Consider the following 20,824-nt stretch of genomic DNA (forward strand, 5'->3'; position numbering starts at 1 on the left):
TGGCCAAGAAAGACTTTCCACACCTGTGGACTGATGAAATATCAAAAGAAAAGTAAACCATGCATGATATGCACATCCAACTCATGTTCCTGGACTCTGCCCATAGATGCAATCCTGCCCTTTCTGAAAGGAGGCAAAGAAACAAGTGTAAACGTGGTGTCAAAAAAGTGGAAAGCAAGTGCAAAACATGAAGAAGATCTCTGGGCATGAGGCTAAAAAAACTAAGCATTTTTCATGGCACGTGTACCTGGGAACGCACTGTGACTTTATTTTTTAAAAAAAGGAGGTGGGGGGGGACTGCCTACACTCCCCAGTCAACCTTTGGCTAACAGCTTCAGGGAGCTCAGATCTGCCAGCTTCTATCACAATGGACTCACCGTCAGCTCTGAATGACCTTGGGCAACTCATTTAACCTTTGTGCACCTCATCCTCGTCATCTGTAAAATGGGAGCGACAAGGCCAACAAACACGGTTGTCATTGAAGATACGAAGATGACTTAGCATAGATACTGGGCCTGGCACAGAAGACATTTAAAAAAGATTCTAGCTCATTTCTTCTCCACTAAGATATGCAAATGATGACACAGCAAAAAGGTACGAAACCTCCCTGACCGCTTTGTGCAGGAAACCACACAGAGCCGCAAGTTGCCCTATTTCGTGACAGCCCTCAGAGCCTTCTGCTAAGCAAAGGAGAGATTCGATGCAAAAACTGAGAGATTGTAAAACCATACAAGTCATATGTGGGTTATTTCCTATAAGTTTGTTTATGAGTCAGTGGGTTGTAAATCAAAACATATTTCCTATAAAAATATTGACTGATGCATATCCGTATCAATATCTATCTACATGTACGTTACATGTGTAGATACATGCATGTATACATATATACACACACAGTACATACATGCATATATATATATATGTAAACACATGTTACATTCTCAACCTAAACCGTAAAAGCCTATTTAGGCCCTAAATTATTAATAACTCTGGCCAGAGCCTTAGAGCCAGAACCAGCAGGGTGTCATATTATAGGGCTGAGACACACTTCCCCTCTCCCAATCCCCACACTGTGGCCAGGGAGTCCCGTCCACATACAAATGCATGTAATCCTCACGATGAAAACACTTCAGTGGCTTGTCACTGCCCTCACCACAACTCCTTAGCAAGGCACCCCTGGCATCTGTCTTCCTCTGACCAGCCTCTCCTCACTAGAGCTGCAGGCCTCCCACGCTTCTTCAGAAACCCTGAAGAGATCACAGTGAAGGGGATCAGAGCACATCACCCCCAAATATGCCACTTTGACATAAACGTTGTTTTGAGCTGAAGGTAATTAGCTCTCTGCCCTCCCGCTTTCTATCTAAAAGCAGGGCACAAATTTCCCTTTGTAAAGGTGCCCCCCCACACACACCAAGAAGAGAACTACCCACAGATAAATCTTATCACCTGAGAGGACTCTTATCTGCATAATAAACCCTACTAAACAATCCTGACTTACATTTCCTAGTCACCTTCCCATAACTCACCCCCACCCAGAAGCCCAAAACCCTTTTCTTGTCTAAACTCTTCTATATACTTTATCACCCTTTGTTAACATGGTACACAAGCCCCAAATTCTAACCACCTCCTTGAGGCACATTTGTGAACTCTCATGCATATAAATGTAATTAAACTTATTTCTCTTTTCTCTTGCCAATCTGTCTTCTGTCCATTTAATTTGCAGGGCCCCAGGGAATGAACCTAAGAGGGCAGAAAGTTTTTCCTCTCCTATTATGGTCTCTCATATCTCAGGGCTTTTGACCTACTAATAAACCCTCCTGGTATACCTAATACCTAATTGCTCCAAGTATCTAGCAATATCTGCCTCAATTCAGACATCTCCTCCTCCAGAAAGACCTACCAGGTCAGCATCTCCCCAGACTCCTGTCCCTCACCCAAGATTAGGTTGGTCACCCCTCATCTTTGCTCCCACAGAACCCTGACCATTTCCATCCCACAGCATTTATCCCACTACATCCCAATGACAGAGTTTCTTGTCTGTATCCCCCAATAAACCATAAGTGCCTGAGCGAATATTAATAAGCCAAGATATTTATTTTGTTAAAAAAAAATCCTGTGGCTGGCCTGGTGGTGCAGCAGTTAAGTTTGCTCACTCCACTTCAGTGGCCCAGGGTTCACCAGTTCGGACCCCGGGTGCAGACCTACCCACCGTTTATCAAGCCATGCTGTGGCAGTCGTCCCACATATAAAACAGAGGAAGATGGGCATGGATGTTAGCTCAGGGCCAATCTTCCTGAGCAAAAAAAGGAGGATTGGCAGCAGATGCTGGCTCAGGGCTAATCTTCCTCAAGAAAAAAAAAAAAATCCTAACTAGTCCACTTTCAAGTAACAATCATCAAGCAACACAGGGAGACCTCTGAATCGGGCTGCAGGGCAGGAAGGTTGGGTCTGCCAGGCACTCTTCTTCAGAGCCAAGACTAGCCAAACACCTTTCAGATTCAGGCTCTTGTTGCTATTTGTTTTGTTTTGTTTATTTAGTTGGTTGGTTTTGGTCTGTTGTTTAGTTTCAATTCTGATTTCGTTTTCTTAGTATCTTCTAAGATACTGTAATGGAATGAACAGTGGCTAGGAAATCAGAAAACCTAGTTACTGGCCCCATTTTAACTAATGTATGCTCTCTGCCCTCACCATCTTCTCATCTATAAACTGAGCAAACAGTATAAGAATGGTTCCTAACCTAGGTGGCTACAGTCACCAGGGAAGCCTGTGATAAATACAATTCCCCGTCTGGGACCCAAGTAACTAATAAGCAGCCTGGTTCGGGGACCACCAGAAGGGGCAGAGATTTGAAATCAAGTTCCAACTGGGATTAAATTCTAACTCCTCCCCTTACTTCCTGTGTGACCTTAAGCAAATTACTTAATCTCTCTGTGCTAGGTTTACTCGCTTGTAAATATATAAGCAGTAATTTTTATCACTGCTCAAATTTTATTATATTTTAAAATATACAGCTGTAACAGTAACTAGTTTACAGGGTTGAAGGGAAGATTAATGTACACAGTGTATCAACTAGTGCCTGGCCCACAGCAGATGTTCAGTAAATGATAGTGAAGGTCCCTTCCCCTTTCTGCATTCTCATAGCACCCTGTCACGTCTCTGCCACTGCCCTTAGGAGCTTCCAGAGGCCAGGAGATCTCTGCCTTATTCTCCACCCTATCCTTGATGCCAAGCCAGTGCCCATGATAATCCCCAGCATTACAGCAGACACTCAATAAATAATTATTGCATTAAAGAATCAACAACTTACTAGAATATACTAACATAACCAATTTCCCTTCCTCTCCCACTAGACTACAGTGTGAGCTCCTCCAAAGCAGGGATCATTTCTTATTTACTGATCTAAAACCAACACTTAACAGTGCCTATCACATGCTTGTTGGACTAATTACATTATTTCCAAAATCTCTTTCCAACACAAGCATTCTAAGGATCTGTGGCTTCAGAAGATCTGGGGCAGAATTAGTTGCAACTATTTGTATGTCTTGTATGTGTCTAGCCACAAAGTACCTATACTTCCACAGTTGAAAAACTACCACAATTGCAATGAAATAATCAGGTAGTTTTCGCATGCCCACCTCACCTGCTAAAAATAACCTCTCCATGAGGGCAGAGACAATATCTTGTTTAGCATCATATCCCAGAGCCTGGCAAGAGCTTTGCAACAAATGTAAACATTTCTTGAATGAATGAATGAAATGAATGAATGAATCTAAGTTTTTCGCAAGTCTAGGGAAGGCATAATTTCCTATTTTTAGGAATCTTTCCTAATTAAACTTAAAGTTGCTGCATTTAGGTATGACAAAATATCTAAAAATAAAAACAACAGATGTTTGATCTCTGGGTGGTGGAGTGTTCCTTTTTTAAAATCCTTGATTTATTTCACTCTGCAGGAAATGAGCCAAAGTCCTGGCAGCCACAAAGCTCATATAATAGGTCACCCTAAATCAAACATATTCTGCATCTACAAAGATGACTATTACCAGTTGGTGTTTAAAAGTATTCTGACTAGTGACCTCTGAACACATCAACTTTTAGAAAATGCTTTAGCTAAAGTGATTTTAAGATAAAGGAAGATCAGTAACCAAATGATATGAATCAGTTCACTAAAATAATAACACTTTTATTTAACAAAGACAAATCAAGAACATATGGGGGTTATGGTAGGAAGCCAAATTTAACGTCTATCTTTACAAAATGTTCAAAATTGATTCAATAATAATTCAGCAAGGATACAGTTCTAGCCTCCAGTGAATTCCAAAAGGGGAAAGTGGGACACAATGACTAAGGACAGATGTTTAGACTAAAGGGTCTGCGTCACCAGAAAAAAAAAATGGCACCGATTCAAATGCACAATTAGTAAAGGGTGGTCATGCAAAGGTCACTTTCTGGTAACTCCCGTTTACTGTAATCTGCTACAAAGAGACAGGCTGAAGCCAACGCAGCACAGCAAGAGGAGAAGTCTATGACTATGAACCACGCTATACTGAGAGCATGCCACAGTACTTAATCTTTCTTTAAGGTTTTAATCGCACTATCAAAACAAAACCCTATGACGAAGCCGGCAAAGGACATAAGATAAACACAGTGAATACAAAGTGAGCTGTTCTCATCTTTCCATTGTTCTGCAGCCCCACGCACACCTTGCAGCACCAATAAACCAGCCATGGCATCCAGGGAAGACAGCATCCTCTGCGCAGCAAGATTTGCTATTTTCTCCTCTATCAGCACTCACCCTTAGGGGGTTAAAGAAAGCGGGGTGGGGGAGGGAGGAAAGCCCCGGCAAGCTTGACCCGAAGCCGTTAATGAAGACAACGTCAACTAACAAAAACTGCAGGTCTCCAACGAAATTTAACTCCGATTTTTTTTAATTGGCATAGCTTTCCTTAAATTAAATCCTCACAGATCTAAAGTGAACATTGCAATCATACCCCCAGGAACAGCTAAATAAATACAACATACTTACAGATTTAGAGCAGCTGTAACTTTGGAGGAATGAATCTAGCCCCACTGTGAAGATGCCTTTCCCCTCTCTTCTACCAGATTTTTTAAAAGCCAACAAAAAGAAGAGACAATCCTCAATTTAAAAGCCAACAAAATCCTCAATTTCTGTTTTATTTCTTGGGTCTCCAGTGAGACTCTCAATTATCAGGCATAAGAAAAGAAGTTGCCGAGGCGGCTGACAGCATCCCAGGGCAGAATTTAAGACATGTCAGTTAAAGTGGCAGCTACAGGCACTGCCGTAGCGGATGCTTCTGCAAGAAGGGATGCCGGGAGATTTTTTTCCCCCAATCTCTGCTGCAGCCTAATTCTAATCCATCACTGTTTAATTACCCTAGGGAAACAGACAAGAAAAATACAAATGGTCTGAATTTGTAAAATCTACAGGTCTTTTAATGATTTTTCCCCTAATCCAGGGATTCACCTTCATCTAAAGAGGGCCAATAGAGGAATAAAATGAATTTCCTCTTTTGTTTCAAGGAAACTATAAGAGCAGGTGAATATTCCCAGGTTAGAGTTGGATTTTATATCCCATGGACTTATCTCAAACATGAAATAAGGGAAAATCAATTCTCTCAAGTTTTTTATCGAACAAGTTAAATGCACAAAGTTAAATTAGTGAAGAGAATTAAATACACATGTGACCTAACAGTCACACCCATGCAACTGGAAACAGCGTTGAAAATTAATATTAGATAAAGAATATTTGAACTCATTTTGATGAAACTTAAAAAAAAAAAAAGGTTTAGAGATGGTCAGCAACTTGGCAACTTTCTCATCCTGCCTTAAGGGCTCCTCCACAGATGAGAAGTGAACCACTCCTATGATGGGGCTCACCATTTTATCTGATTATAAAAGCATCAGAAACTGTATTCTAATATTTCCTGATTATAAAGGAAACCTTTCCTTGGAAAGAACTGGAAAACAGACAAGAGAATTAAAACCAGCCATAATCTCATAACCCAGAGTTAACCACTACTAACATTTTACACTATTTCCTTCTAGTCTTGTTCCTCCATAGACAGACATTTTTCTTTAATACTATTGTTTTACATGCTGTCTACTACATTTTTCACAGAGCATTGTTATGACTATTTACCCATAAATGTGACCCATTTCTAAAAGTGCTCCCAAGAGTCAGTATATGCAGTGAGAGTCAGTCAACACATTTTGGTGTGCCTACTGTGCGCTGGGCACGGGGGATACAGAAGTGGGTAGGGCACATGTGGTCCCTGCTCCCTTGGAGCTCTCAGTCCAGCAGGGAAGCCAGATAGTCACCAAATGATAGCAAACGAGACAGGTACTGTACTCCCAAGGAAAACTATAGGACGCTTTAGAAATGCGTAAGAGACCTGGTCTGGTGAAGGTCAAGGTTTCTCAAGGAAGGTCAAGCCCAAGTGCAAAATTATTAGTACAGCGTATTTCACACCTACGCTTTCCCATCAACATAAATATCTTTTATCTAATATTCTTTTCTCCTATATCAAAAGAAACTTTAAGTCCAGCTATACTTTTTGTGAATAATGTACAATATGCCAGAAAAAAATTGACCTAACTTGTATTTGAACACAACCTTTGAGAGATTACAAAAGGTAGACCACCCAGGTAATTTTAGGCATCCCTAAAATGGTGAGTTACCACATGTTTCTAAGAAATGTTCAACCTAAAATTAATTTATCCATCTCAGAATATCTTAAAGGCTACAAGATTCCTTTGAGAATGTTGGAGGAAATATGACAATTCGACAGAGATCTGACATGACCATCTGGATGCAATCTAAGAAAAAAAAAATCAGCAAACAGCCAAACAAGTTATGCAGGTTCTGGAGGTGATCAAGGCCAACACCAAGAGTGATAAATCATGCTGATAGTGTACCCGTCACATGATAGACGAAAATGGCACTTCATCTCTGTGGTCTTCCTCCCAAAAACCCATAAGCCCAGTCTTCCCATGAGAAAAACACCAGACAAATTCCCATAGAGGAGCATTCTTTCTACAAAATATCTCACTAGTACTCTTCAAAACTTTCAAGGTTGGAGCTGGCCTGGTGGCACAGCGGTTAAGTGCACACGTTCCACGTCGGCGGCCCGGGGTTCGCCGGTTCAGATCCCAGGTGCAGACATGACACCGCTTGGCAAGCTGTGGTAGGCGTCCCATGTATAAAGTAGAAGAAGAAGGGCATGGATGTTAGCTCAGGGCCAGTCTTCCTCAGGAAAAAGAGGAGAACTGGCAGCAGATGTTACCTCAGGACTAATCTTCCTCAAAAAAATACTTTCAAGATCATCAAAAGGAGGGAAAAAGCCTGAGAAACTGTCACAGCCAATTAGGTAAACACTAAGAAAATCTGAATGAAGCATAGACTTTAGTTGGTGATAATATATTGACATCAGTTCATTAATTGTAATAAATTATAATACTAATGTAAGATAATAACAGGGGAAACTGGGTATAGGGTCTATGGGAACTCTGTACTACCCTCGCAACTTTTCTATAAAACTAAAACTGCTCTAAAAAATAAAGTCTATTTTTTTAAAAGATTCTCTTTCTCAAATTCAAAGTAACTTTATTTTTTCTGATCATTAGTAAAACATATCCCATAAAAATTCTGACGATGCAAAAAGGTATAAAGGGGACTTTTTAAAATTATAAATATCCTGTAATTCCATCATGCTAACAATCCCAAACAAAATAATTGTGTGTGTGTGTGTGTGTGTGTACGTATTGCTCTATCATACATGCATAAAATATTACCTGTATTAGGCTGGATAATAGCCCCCAAAGATAACCAGGTCCTAATCCCTGGAACCTATGAATATTACTTTATATAAGAAAAGAGACTTTGCAGTATAATTAAGGATCTTAAAATGGGAAGATTATCCTGGATTATCTGGGTGGGCGCCAAATGCAAACACAAGTATCCTTATAACAAGGAGGCAGGGAGGCATTTGTCAGAGAAGGCAGAAGGTGATGTGACCATGAAAATAGAGTGATTTGAAAATACTCTGCTGCTGGCTTTGAAGTCAGAGGAAGAGGCCATGAACCAAGAAATGCAGGAAGTGCAGTTCTCGGGGCTGGAAATAGGGAAGAACATCGATTCTCGTCTAGAATCTCCCAAAGAGATTGGTTTTGATTCAGTGAAAACTATTTCGAACTTCTGACCTCCCGAACTGTAACAGTAAATTCGTGTTGTTTATGCACCAAGTTTGTGGTAATTTGTTAACAGCAGCCATAGGAAAGTAATACAGCAGCCTTACTGATCTGCATTTCTTCTTTTTAGTTATCCGCATATATCCTTTTGCCAATTTTTCCATCAAAGTGTTCTGATTGTTGATCTGTGTTTTGGTACTAACCCTCTTTCGTATATGCTCAAGTGTCTTCCCAGTTATTTCTCTTTTATCTGGGTTGACGAGGGTTTCATCATAATGGTCAAAATTATCTTTTCTCCTTTTGGTGTCATGCTCAAAACATACTTTTCAACCCAAAGAATACAGAATTGTGCGTCTTAATTTGCTTTTAACATTTACGCCAAAAAATCTCCAATTTTTTTTCTTTATTCCTAAGAACCATGCAAAGTCATACATCCCCACACCCATGTCCCTCCACCCTGAATTCAGCCTCTGGACCAGCATCAACACTGAGACTTGGCTGGAGAACAAGTGTTAAGGAGGGAGACAGGAGACTTCTGGAGACCCCCATCCATACCCACATTCCCTCTGTCAAGTCTCTCCCCGCAAACTAACTCAGTGCCAGATATAGAGAATACACTTGGCAAACATTTGTTAAACCACACAAAGTAGGAAGATCACCTCATCCCTGGTCTGCCGAGGTGGGTCTCAGAAATGGAGAGACGGTCAAGGATAACAGCTACTCATTTCCCAAATACTTGTTAAATTTCACAAAATGTTTTCTTTTATGCTTTGACTTTTATTTTCTATGATTTTACTGTTTTATATCTTGAGATAGCCATTTTAAGACTGCATGGAACAATGGTTTTAACAAAAACAGCAGTGCTCCCATTATATTATGCATTAAGTAATCCGTATATATATTACATAACATCTGCTTTACACTTTGTAGTTTTACAACATGCTTTCAAATAAACTCTTTCATAGGTTAAAGACACAAATCACAAAATAATTTTTTTACTTACACTGAATTGTCTGAAAAGATATCCTTAGACTATTTTAGCGACTAAGTTCTACTGAAAATATAGGATCCATGTATGTATCTAAACAATAAAATTGTACATACTGAGACAATGAGAATGATCTACCAAAATATATATGCTTTAAATTGCTGATCATGGAATTAATTTTCTTGTAGTAACTACACAGAATTCTTTTAATCAAAACAAATAATACATTGTTGGTATAATTTCTTTTAAATTGGGGTCAAATTTTTTTAATGGCAAAGAACCTTTTAAATAATTGGGGATTTGACACAGAACCTTATACACGTACACACTTTTTTTTTTTTAACTACATAAAAGTAAAGTCAAGCTACCCATGCAGAAAATTTTCTTAACTGCCAAGATAAACAGAAACCACAAGTTTATAAGTGTATTGCCTAGAGGGGAGACCAAAATTATGCCTAAACCTCTAAAAATACTAAGTCATCAGAGCTACATGGAGCTTCAACATTTTTCCTAGTTATAACATTCTGCTTACAGGTAATAAAAATTACTCCTAGCTGGCTTGAATACTTTCACTCTGGACAATAAAAATACATAACACAGAAATTACACAATAATAAAAGTCATACATAAATCCCCAAATACCTCTTCAGTTTTAAGCAATTCCAGATTAGGTTTATTAGTGGCTATTAAGTCTTCAGACTATTTATTAAACGTGTATGATACATGATACTGCACTACACATTATTCATCAATGTACCTAACTCAAATTTCCCTCCACCTTTGAGGAGTTCTACCCACGATGTTCTACAAACACAATGGCACAAAAGGGAGAGAGAGGGAAGAAGGGGAGCAAGGGAGAACCAGAGACAGATTAATTCTTAAAACATGAGCAATGGAGAAGTTTGACACATTTCAAGAGGCAAAGCTCCCACGTATCCGCTTTGGGGGAGTTTTATTAGTCATTCTAGGTTGCTACTTTTATCAAGAGATGAATGAACGTATCAAAAAACAAGGTAGATAAAAGATGGAGAAGGTTAACAAAAGGCAGTGAAGTTCACTACATCCCTTAAGAATCTGACAGCTCATTCACACACACTTCAGAAGAAAAGTGAGTCGGCCCACAGCTGAGAAACGGCAAGGGAGAAACCAACAATCCTGGATAGTGTTTACGATGCCCAAATAATCGGACGTTACCTAAGTATGTATGTATTGGGGTTGATTAACACAACAAGATGTAATCATCATTTTAAAAAATACATATTTCAAAAGATCCCTGAATGCACTGCCCCTTTGAGTAACGACAGCAATTACCATTGTGCCCTACACTTGGTAAGCTCTCAGTAAATGATAGCTGGATTTTTAATGCACTGCAAATCCTTGCAGTCTACTTTGAGGAGCCATCTCTATTTTCCAATTAGCACATTAATTCAACAAACTCATTAATTTGACAAATATGTACTGACACCCACTCTGTGCCAAGCATGATGCTTGGGTACAGGGTACACTGTGATGAGCTGAACAGACCAGTCCCATCCTCATGGATCTTAGAGACCAAAGAAGAGATGGTCAAAAAACAAGTAACAATTAACTACCAAGGAAGAAATGGAGGGAGAGAAACCAACAGGATGACAAGATAGAGAAACGGGGCGGGTGCAACCTATTTAGATGGGGTTATTAAGAAAGGTGGGAGGACATACCAGCTGAGAGCTGAGATGACCAGGAAGAAGCTCTGGGAGAAGGGGAGGAAGTCACCCTAGTCAGAGACACCAGCATGCTCAAACCTAGGGCAGCAAAGGGCTTGCTCCATCCAAAAGCTGAAAGAGGCTTGTGGCCAGAGGGCAGGCAATGAGGGTGAGAATTGTCCTGACCAGGTAGAAGCAATAAGTCAGGGCCTGACCACCTCAAGCCTTGTGGACTGAGGTGGACCAGGGTCTTCATCTCAGAGACATGCAAACTCATGGACAGATTTTAAGCAAAGGAGTGATGTCATCCAATTTAATTTCAAGAAGGATCACTCTGTCCTGATTCAAACAAACATGCTGCTAATAAAATAAGTTATGAGATAACTGGGGAAATCTGAGCACTGACAGGATAGTTAATAAATGCTGTTCATTTTCTTAGGTGTGGTACCAGTCTTGTGAAGTTTTTTAAAAAAGACCTATCTTTTATATTTGTGTACTAAAATACAGACAAAATGACATCATAACTCTGTATCATGTTAATTTCCTGACCTTGACGTATGAATGGCAATGAGGTAAGAGCACGTCTTTGATTTTAGGAAGCATGTACTGAAATATTCAGAGGTAGAAATAGATTATAATGTCTAGAATATGATTCAAAATAGCCCAGAGGTGGAGTATAGAAAAAATAAGATTGGCCTTGAGTTGACAACTGTTGAAGATGGGTGACAAGTATATAAGAGTTCAGTTTACTATCCTCTCTACTTTTTGTATGTGCTTGAAATTTTTCATATGGAAATTTTAGAATAAGGTAACTTTGGCTGCTGTGTGGAGGAGGAGTAGGGCGCCACTGAGAAGGTGGAAGGAGAGCGAGCAAAGGAAGCAAGAAAGCACATTAGGAGGCTCTTAAAGTCATCCAGGAAAATCCAAGAGTAACTTGAGCTATTGTAACAGAGAGAGAGAAAAGTGAAAAGACGGGAAATCAACTTTGGAGGTAGTAATCATCAGACTTGGTAATATGAAAATTAAAGGATAGGGAAAGAATTAAAGATATCTCCCAAGCATCTGGCTTCAGCAAGTGGCTGAAGACGTTTATAGAGATGGAGAAGACAGGGAGAGGAAAAGCTTTCAGATGGATGCGCCAGGTGGCTGTCAAGAGTTCAATTTGGGACATATAAACGAAGGTGTTTGTGAAACATCCAAGCAGGTGGTCAAACAAGCAATGATTGGACCTATTTCCCAACACAATTATCAAAACAGTCCCAGACAGAGCAGCGCAGAGCAGTAGCCAGGTCCAGAAGGTCACTGATGCAGGAGGTGAGAAAGTCAGTACTGTGAGCAGGGTCCTACTAAGTTTCAGACACAACCTGGGCACTGCTGCCAGGGTTGAACGACAGTCAGAGAGGCTCCTGAGCCTGCAGAAAGGGCAACCACAATGGCAAAGGCCTTGCTCATAGAGGTCCACGGGTCATTCATTTTGCCACCAACACCACCAAGTCTTTCACCTCCACCGGGCCTCCTTGGGAAGATGAGACAATTGGACCAAAGGATTGCTAAGGGGCTTGCCTTTGAGTTAGGAAATCCTGTTGCTCCCTGGAGTGAACAAGAACATTTACAGAACACATATACCTTAAGTTAAAATGTGCATACACACTCCTGCCCCCAATAGCCTTATATAAAGAACATCTTGTTTTGGAAGGTCCCAATACAATAGCCGACCATCAAAGGAGACCTAATAATAAGAAAGAAAATACACAGAAAAGCAATTCCATACAAGGAAAAGACACTTAGGGATGTTACTCACTGGGCTTTTTAGAGAACTTTTATTTCCATTTACTCTATTTCATTGACTCTATGACACAGGATTTTTCACCATGTAGCATCTCTGACACGAGGATGTATCCTAGAATTGACAGCAACTTCGGCCCAGATCAAAGTTCAGTTCTTGGGGAGGGGATCTGCATGTGCTTCTGCCAGTCACCTGAGGGCACCACCAACCTGATCCAATCACCTGCTTCAAGTTGTTTGGGTCACACTGGTAACTAATATTCAGACCACAAAATGCGTGAATCAAATTCCTAGGGTGTTGAAAAGTTAAAACACAGGCTTCCTGTAAGACCCAGCAATTCCACTCCTATGTGTGTATGCCAGAGAAGTGCAAACATATGTCCACACACAGATTCGTCCACAATTGTTCATAGCAGCATTATTCACAACAGCCAAAGACTGGAAACAACCTGAATGTCCATCAACTGAGGAATGGATAAACAAAATGTGGTCCAGCCATATACTTGATTATTCAGCCACAAAAAAGAATGAAGTGCTCGTACATGCTACAACATGGATGAACCTCAAAAACCAGACACAGGGCCAGCCCAGTGGCACAGCAATTAGGTGCGCACGTTCCACTTCAGAGGCCCGGGGTTCGCTGGTTTGGATCCTGGGTGCAGACATGGCACCACCTGGCAAGCCATGCTGTGGTAGGCGTCCCACGTAGAAAGTAGAGGAAGATGGGCATGGAAGTTAGCTCAAGGCCAGCCTTCCTCAGCAAAAAGAGGAGGATTGGCAGCAGTTAGCTCAGGGCTAATCTTCTTCTTCAAAAAAAAAACCAGACACAAAAGAACACATGTGGTATGATTCTATTTTTATGAAACGTCTATAGAGACAAATCTAGAGAAAGAAATTAGATTAGTGGTAGCCTAGGGGTAGGAGTGGGAATGGGGAGTGACTATAAAGGACACAGGTTGTCAATTTCAGGTGACAAAAACGTTTTAAAATTAGACTGTAGTGATGGTTGTATAATTCGGTAAATATATTAAACTTCGATAAATTATAAACTTAAAACAGGGGTTTTATGGGATATAAATTAATAATGCAATAGAGCTATTTAAAAACATTCTCAGGGCAGAGAATCTCATGAGAGGTTTTTTTTTCCCTCCCTACCTAGTACCAAGATTGAAATACACAGGTTTCCTTACTGTAACTTCCAGCATGACAGTTTTATTTTTCCCTTTCCTTACAAAAGGTCTCTCACAAATTTGTCCATCGTGTGTTTTCCTTCCTGAGCCATATTTAAGGTAATGATGTCAATGGCATCTTAGAGCCAATAAAAGAATTAAGTGCCAACCTGGTTAAGAAAAATCGGAGAGGGAGGGGGTCCCTGAGAGACCTGAGCAACATTTATCTTACCTAGACAAGAAGGCTTGGGCCAAAAGAAAGATCAGAGAAAAATGAAAATAAATCCAACTCTGCCTGTAGTTACCACTTATAATTTAACCACTATGAAGAAAAACATTAACTAGATGTTTTTCAACTATCATTCACCCTAAATAACTTTCAAACAAACCAAACTATTGCATCATAATTAATTGATTTAACCTGATGGGGGTGGGGGTTAGGTGAAACGGCCTTAAAAGCCTTCTCTCAATCTACAATTTATGGTTCAAAAGAGAAGGTGTGAAGAAGGAAAAAGCCCATGAGAAATGCTGTGCTACAAAATATTTTTATTTCTATTATAAGCTTCTTATCTCTCGGCTAAAAATATCTGCCTCTTTCAACTTCTAGAGGTAAGGACAAAGTCACCACAGTTCTTGCACATAAACACATGCATCCCCACTGCATTCACAGTGCCTCAGGACTCGATTAAACAGAGATGAATTTCTAGGTAAGGATAAATTCAAAGTTTTATTAAGGGTATGGAGTATAAGAGATCACTGCTGAGAACATACTAAGCCTGCATCTGTTCTAATAGTCTTTGAACATAAAGTTGCTACTTCTCCTCTAACTTCTCTAAACCACCATAAAAAGAAAATCTTGATTAACTGGTATCTGACCAGGCTCCCCAGTCCATCAGATGTTTGCCCCATTGCCCTCTGTGGTTTTCATGAGAAAGAGGTTAACCAAAAGCACAACCAAGTCACAATGTTTCCGAGTGGTTAGTCCACTCTCTCCAGTCAACAGAGGCCAGGAATCCTGGGTGATCCAACTTCACTTGTGTCCACAGGCGGCCCAGATAACCCTGGTGTCCCTCAAAACCCAAAACCAATGGCAGCCACTCCTATCTCCCAACCAGAAGATAGCTCTCTGTGGAACCTCCGAAATATTTTACTTATCGGTTTTTTTGTGTTTGTTTTTTGCTGAGAAAGATTCGCCCTGAGCTGACATCTGTGCCAATCTTCCTCTATTTTGTATGTGGGTCGCCACCACAGCATGGCCACTGATGAGCAGCATAGGTCCACGCCCAGGAACTGAACCCAGGCCGTCAAAGCGTGGCACACCAAACTTAAGCAGTAAGTCACAGGGCCGGCCCCACATTTTGTTTATTCTTTGTGTGTCATATCACAGTTCATTGATGAACAGACTTTACACCCATCACTGTATTGTCAGAGATGGTAGCTGTGCACAAACACTGGGAAAGAGGACACCCAGGCATCAGGGCACCAAGAAGCACACGCCAGCACGGAATTGTTAAACCAGGAAGCAAGAGAGTACGGCAGAACTAATCTTCTGGCAAGATTCTACAGATCATGAGGTAGGCCTAAGTTTTAGTCCCTCCCTAAGAGGTCGCCTCCTATGTCAAGCAGGTCAGAAAGTTTATAAACAATTTTAACTTTCAAAAAGGAGACATTCAATGTGCCACGAACTGTTAAAAAAAAAAATCTCTAATTTTCCCTCCATTTCTAAATGTTGGAGATGTTTCATGATCTACCAGTTTGCAAACCTAGCAACTACCCAAAATAGTTAAAATAACACAGTTGTTACCACAGGAAGTAGGAAAATCCATGTCTGCGGTGGTAAATCCCTTAAGCAGAAAAGGAGAGTAGGAAACAGTTTTCTTTTGGGGAAACGATTTAAGGCCTTCCTCATCGTTAGCTTGCATCTTTTCATTAGAGATTTACAGGAAAATATTCAGGGGAAAATTTAATCATCGGGCTGGCAAGAGGACCATATCCTGCCACAGAGATGTTGGAGCGCTGTTATCTGTGCTGGAAACACAACCCCAAAATATGTGGTTGAATCAGCGTAAGGAAAAAGAGCTCCCCCGAGTTAGCAGCTAATGGATCACAAAGGGAATGCTATGGCATCACAAATTTAAGAGGAAACAAGAGGAAAACATTGACAAACCCTGAAATTAGGACAAACTAAAAGTTCACATAAAAAACTGAAGAATTTTTTAACACATATTTGTCATCAGAGGGAAAACATACACACTTTTTTAAAAGAAAAGTACTGAACAGCAGATTATTTCTGCAATATTTTCAATTTCAAATGGGTCAGTAATGCAGGAGACATAAGTTAATGAACATCACACTCTATGTCGGGGAAACGAAGGGAACCATCCGAATGAGCCTTCCTTGTGAATGAAGGACAGCCTGCTAACTTTCAAAACGCTACTTGAAAACATTTTTACTCACTTTCAAATTTTCTTAACATATGTGACACAAACGTCCACCTGCTTAAATGGAGTATACCAGATATAATGTGACCTTTTCCAGTGTCTCAGAGCAGGTTTATCAACATGATGTTCTCAAGGCAGACTGATAGCAGGTGGGGGACAGTTCTGAGGACCTACTATGTGCTGTACTCCTATCATCACATTTAAATTAAATTTCATTTTATCTTCCCAATAAATCTGTGACAGGATGAAGAAACTGAGACTCAGAGAAACTGGTCCCAGGCCTCCCAGCCACTAATTGGCGGCTGGGACTGGAGCTGAAGTCCAGCTGTCAAGTCCAGGGATGCGTCTCTCCAGGAAAGCACATCTCGTTGTGTGCGCCTAAGCAGAGGACAACCACGCTGCTGTGCTTTCGGGTTTGATGACCGCAGGGCATATTTCCATCCCTCTTCGCTGCCATTTTTTGCCACTATCAACAAACTGGCTTCTAAAACCATCCCCTCACCGTACCTCCCAGAACCCTGGCAAAACTATGCCAAATAGCAAAGTTTATTAGAATCAAGTCAGAATTAACTGTAAATAGACTCTGGATGGAGACCTCCACGGCCAAGAAAGGGCAAGATTTTTATACTCTAATATGGACTTTGGCCACCTTTTCTGGCTTTGGGTTCCATTTGAAATAGGTGAGTTTTTCTAGGACGTGAAGTGTTACTATCATGTGCTCCTGTAACCAAGGTGAGGGAGCGTGTACCAGGGACATTTCAGCAACACTAAAAAGGAAACACAAAAATGTGTATGAGACAGTCTTAGGTGCCACAGGAAATAATGCACATCAGAAACCTAAAAGAACATCCCACAACTAGAAGGACCTGCAACTAAGATATACAACTGTGTACGGGGGGGGGGGGGGGAGATAAAGCAGAAAAAAAAAAAAAAAACAGAAACCTAAAAGAGTAAGATAAATTCTAGAATAGGTACACCTTTGGATTTGTTAAACTGAGCAGGACAGGAAGTTAAAATTGGAAGATGAAAGAAAATGCTGGCAACAGCAGATAAATACAGCTGAAGAGAGGCTGAATGAGGCAATGAAGGAAGAAGAAAATGCTAGACAATTAGAAAGTGAGGTAGTGCTGAAGAACGATTGTCTTCAGGATGGAAAAACTGTAACACGGTTGATAACAGAAGAAAAGAAACCAAGACACACGGACCTCCAGAATTTCACATTTTAAAGGTTCCCCAAGGGTTTCTCATAGTCACAAATCAAAACATCTCCATCACAGGGGTCATTTGTAGATGCTGTTCTGAGAACCAGTCACACTAAGATGGGAACATCTAAAACAGCTGAGCAAACAGTAGTTTTTGTGCAAATACACACATATAGATCAAAGGAACAAACCAGAAAGCCCAGAAGCAGAATGCTATTATTTTAACGAATTTATTATTTGATAAAGGAGGCATCAGACATAAATTTTCTTTCCTTCACAGACTTATTAGCAAATGGTGTTAGAATAGTGGGCTAGCAAATCCATGAGCTAGGGATCTAAATTAACTTCAGTTAAGTTCAAGGGTGTGTGTGTGTGTGTGTGTGTGTGTGTGTGTGTGTGTGTGTTTTAGTTCAACTGTGTCCTTACTGATTTTTTTTTAAAGATTGGCACCTGAGCTAACATCTGTTGCCAATCTTTTTTCCTTCTCCTTCTCCCCAAAGCCCCCCAGTACATAGCTGTATATTCTAGTTGTAGGTCCTTCTGGTTGTGCTATGTGGGACGCCGCCTCTGCAGGGCCTGATGAGCAGTGCCATGTCCACGCCCAGGATCCAAACCGGCAAATCCCTGGGGTGCCAAAGCAGAGCATGCAAACTTAACCACCTGGCCACAGGGCCAGCCCCCTTACTGATTTGCTACCTGCTGAATCTGTCCATTTCTGAGAGGTGGGTTGAACTTACCAACTATGAGAGTGGATTCATCTATTTCTCCTCACAGTTCTATCAGCTTTTGCCTCCCATGGTTTGATGCTCCATTGTCAGATGCATACACATTAAGAATTGCTGTGTCTTCTTGGAGAAATGATCCTTCTCTCCTTATGTAGTGCCCTTCTTCATCTCTGATGACTTTCCTTACTTTGAAGTCTGCTCTGTCTGAAATTAATATAGCTACTCCTGCTTTCTTTTGCTTCATGTCAGCATGGTGTACTTTTCTCCAGCTCTTTACTTTTAACCTATAGGTGTCTTTATATTTAAAGCAGGTTCTTGTAGACAACATACAGTTGGGTCATCTTTTTTGATCCATTCTGACAATCTCTGTCTTTTAAATGGCACATTTAGACCACTGACACTCAAAGTGATTACTGATATGGTTGGATTAATATCTACCATATTCATTACTGTTTCATTACTGATTTCTACCTGTTGCCCTTGTTCTTTGCTCCAGTTTTTGTCTTCCACTCTTTTCCTGCCTTTAGTGCAAGAACAGATGGGTAATGTAAGCAGAAAAATGGAAATCATAAGAAAGAATGAGCATTTTATGATCCCATCTTCTGTTCTTTCTTAGCATATCAGTTATATTCCTTTTTTTTACTTTTTTTTAATGGTTGCCCTAGAGTTTGCAATGTACATTTACAACTAATCCAAGTTCACTTGCAAATATACTATACCACTTTACAGGGTGTGAGTACCTTAAAATAACAAAATAATTCTAATTGCTTCCTCCTGTCCTTTGTCTCATTGCTATCATTCATTTCACTTATATAGAAGCATGCATAAGCACATATACACACAAGATGCATACATGATGAAATACATTGTTGGTATTATTATTTTGAACAAACTGTTATTTGTTAGATCAATGAAGAATAAGAAAAATCATGAGGCCAGCCTGGTGGTGCAGCAGTTAAGTGCACATGTTCCGCTTCAGCTGCCCAGGGTTCACCGGTTCGGATCCTGGGTGCGGACATGGCACCACTTGGCAAGCCATGCTGTGGCAGGCATCCCACATATAAAATGGAGGAAGATGAGCATGGATGTTAGCTCAGGGCCAGTTTTCCTCAGCAAAAAGAGGAGGATTGGCAGTCGATGTTAGCTCAGGGCTAATCTTCCTCAAAAAAAAAGAAGAAAGAAAAATCAAAGTTTTTATTTTACTTTCACTTACTTCTTCTTTGATGCTCTTCCTTTCTTTAGGTAGATCTGAGTTTCTAACCTATATTATTTGCCTTTTCCCTACAGAACTTTTAATATTTCTCTCAAGGCAGGTCTACTGGCAACAAATCCCCTCAGTTTTTGTTTTCTAAGAAAAAATCTTCCTTTCTCCTTTACTTTTGAAGGATAATTTCACAGAGTACAGAATTCTAGGTTGGTGGGTTATTCTCTCCACTCTTTTGCTTGCACGGTGTCTGAGCAGAACTTGAGAGAATTCTTACCTTTGCTCCTCTATAGGTAAGGTGTTGTTCTCCTCTGGCTTCTTTCAGGATTTTTTCTTTATCTTTGATTTTCTATAGTTTGAAGATGATATGCCTAGGTGTCAGGGGGGTTTTGGCATTTATCATGCGTGGTATTCTCTGAGCTTCCTGAATCTGTGGTTTGGTGGCTGACATTAATTGGGGAAATTCTCAGTCATTACTGGTTCAATATTTCTTCCGTTCCTTTCTCTCTTCTTTCTGGTGTTCCCCCTGTGTAGTTGTCCCACAGGCCTTGGATGTTCTGCTCTTTTTTTTTCAGTCTTTGTTCTCTTTGCTTTTCCGTTTTTGAGGATTCTATTGATAGATCCTCTAGCTCAGAGATTCCTTCCTCAGCCGTGTTCAGTCTACTAATAAGCCCATGAAAGACAGTGTTTTTTATCTCTGGCATTTCTTTATGGTTCTTTCATATGATTTCCATCTTTCTGCTTACATTGCCCATCTGTTCTTGCACACTGTCAATTTTATGCATTAGAGTCCTTGGCATATTAATCATAGTTATTTTAAAGCCCCAGTCTGATCATTCCAACATCCCTGCCATGTCTTGTTTTGATGCTTGCTCTGTCTCTCCAAATTGTGTGTTTTGCCTTTTGGTATGCCTTGTAATTTTTCTTGATAGCCAGACATGACCTAGAGGATAAAAGGAACTGTTGTAAACAGGCTGTAGTAATCTGGTGCCGAGGTGTGGGGGAGGGGAAGCTTTGTATGGTCCTCTGATTCGGTCTCAGTCTTTAGTGAGCCTGTGCCTCTGGACTGAGAACATCACAACTTCTTCTCAGTTTTTTTCTCCCCGCTTAGGAGGATGGCTAGAGTGGGCTGGAGTTGGGTATTTCCCTTCCCCAGGTGAGTTAGACTCTGATAATAACCCAGCAAGTTAGGCAGTGGTTAACTAGTTTCCCCTGACGGCGGGCCTTGTTAAGAACAGAGCACTCTGGTATATTTCAAAATGGTCCCTTTTCCTCTTCCCTGCCAGAAGCTCAAGGGAATCTTTCTCTGATATTTACCGTGGGAATCTGCTAGAGCTCCTAGAGATAAATTTCACAATACTGGGGGAGAGGGTCCTCCCTACGACTGAGTTTCTAACTCTCCGAGTTGTTCACACTGAGCCTC

The 20,824-nt window shown here is 40.6% G+C and overlaps 1 protein-coding gene across 22 annotated transcripts in view; it reads right to left on the reverse strand.

The window, feature by feature from the left end:
- Positions 1-20,824, reverse strand: part of TTC39B (tetratricopeptide repeat domain 39B) — a 130,793-nt gene that overhangs the window by 76,187 nt on the left and 33,782 nt on the right. For 2 of the 22 annotated variants that reach the window (XM_070495395.1, XM_070495387.1), the window contains exon 1: positions 19,679-19,806. The exons of 15 other annotated variants lie outside the window; for them this stretch is intronic. The gene's annotated coding sequence lies outside the window, so the exon portion shown is untranslated. Of the gene's footprint in view, positions 1-5,023; positions 5,297-18,209; positions 20,345-20,824 lie in introns of those variants that run through there. 5 more of the 22 variants (XM_070495396.1, XM_070495393.1, XM_070495392.1 and 2 more) reach the window with 4 other exon arrangements.

Source organism: Equus asinus, chromosome 23, assembly GCF_041296235.1.
Source record: "Equus asinus isolate D_3611 breed Donkey chromosome 23, EquAss-T2T_v2, whole genome shotgun sequence".
NCBI lineage: Eukaryota > Metazoa > Chordata > Mammalia > Perissodactyla > Equidae > Equus > Equus asinus.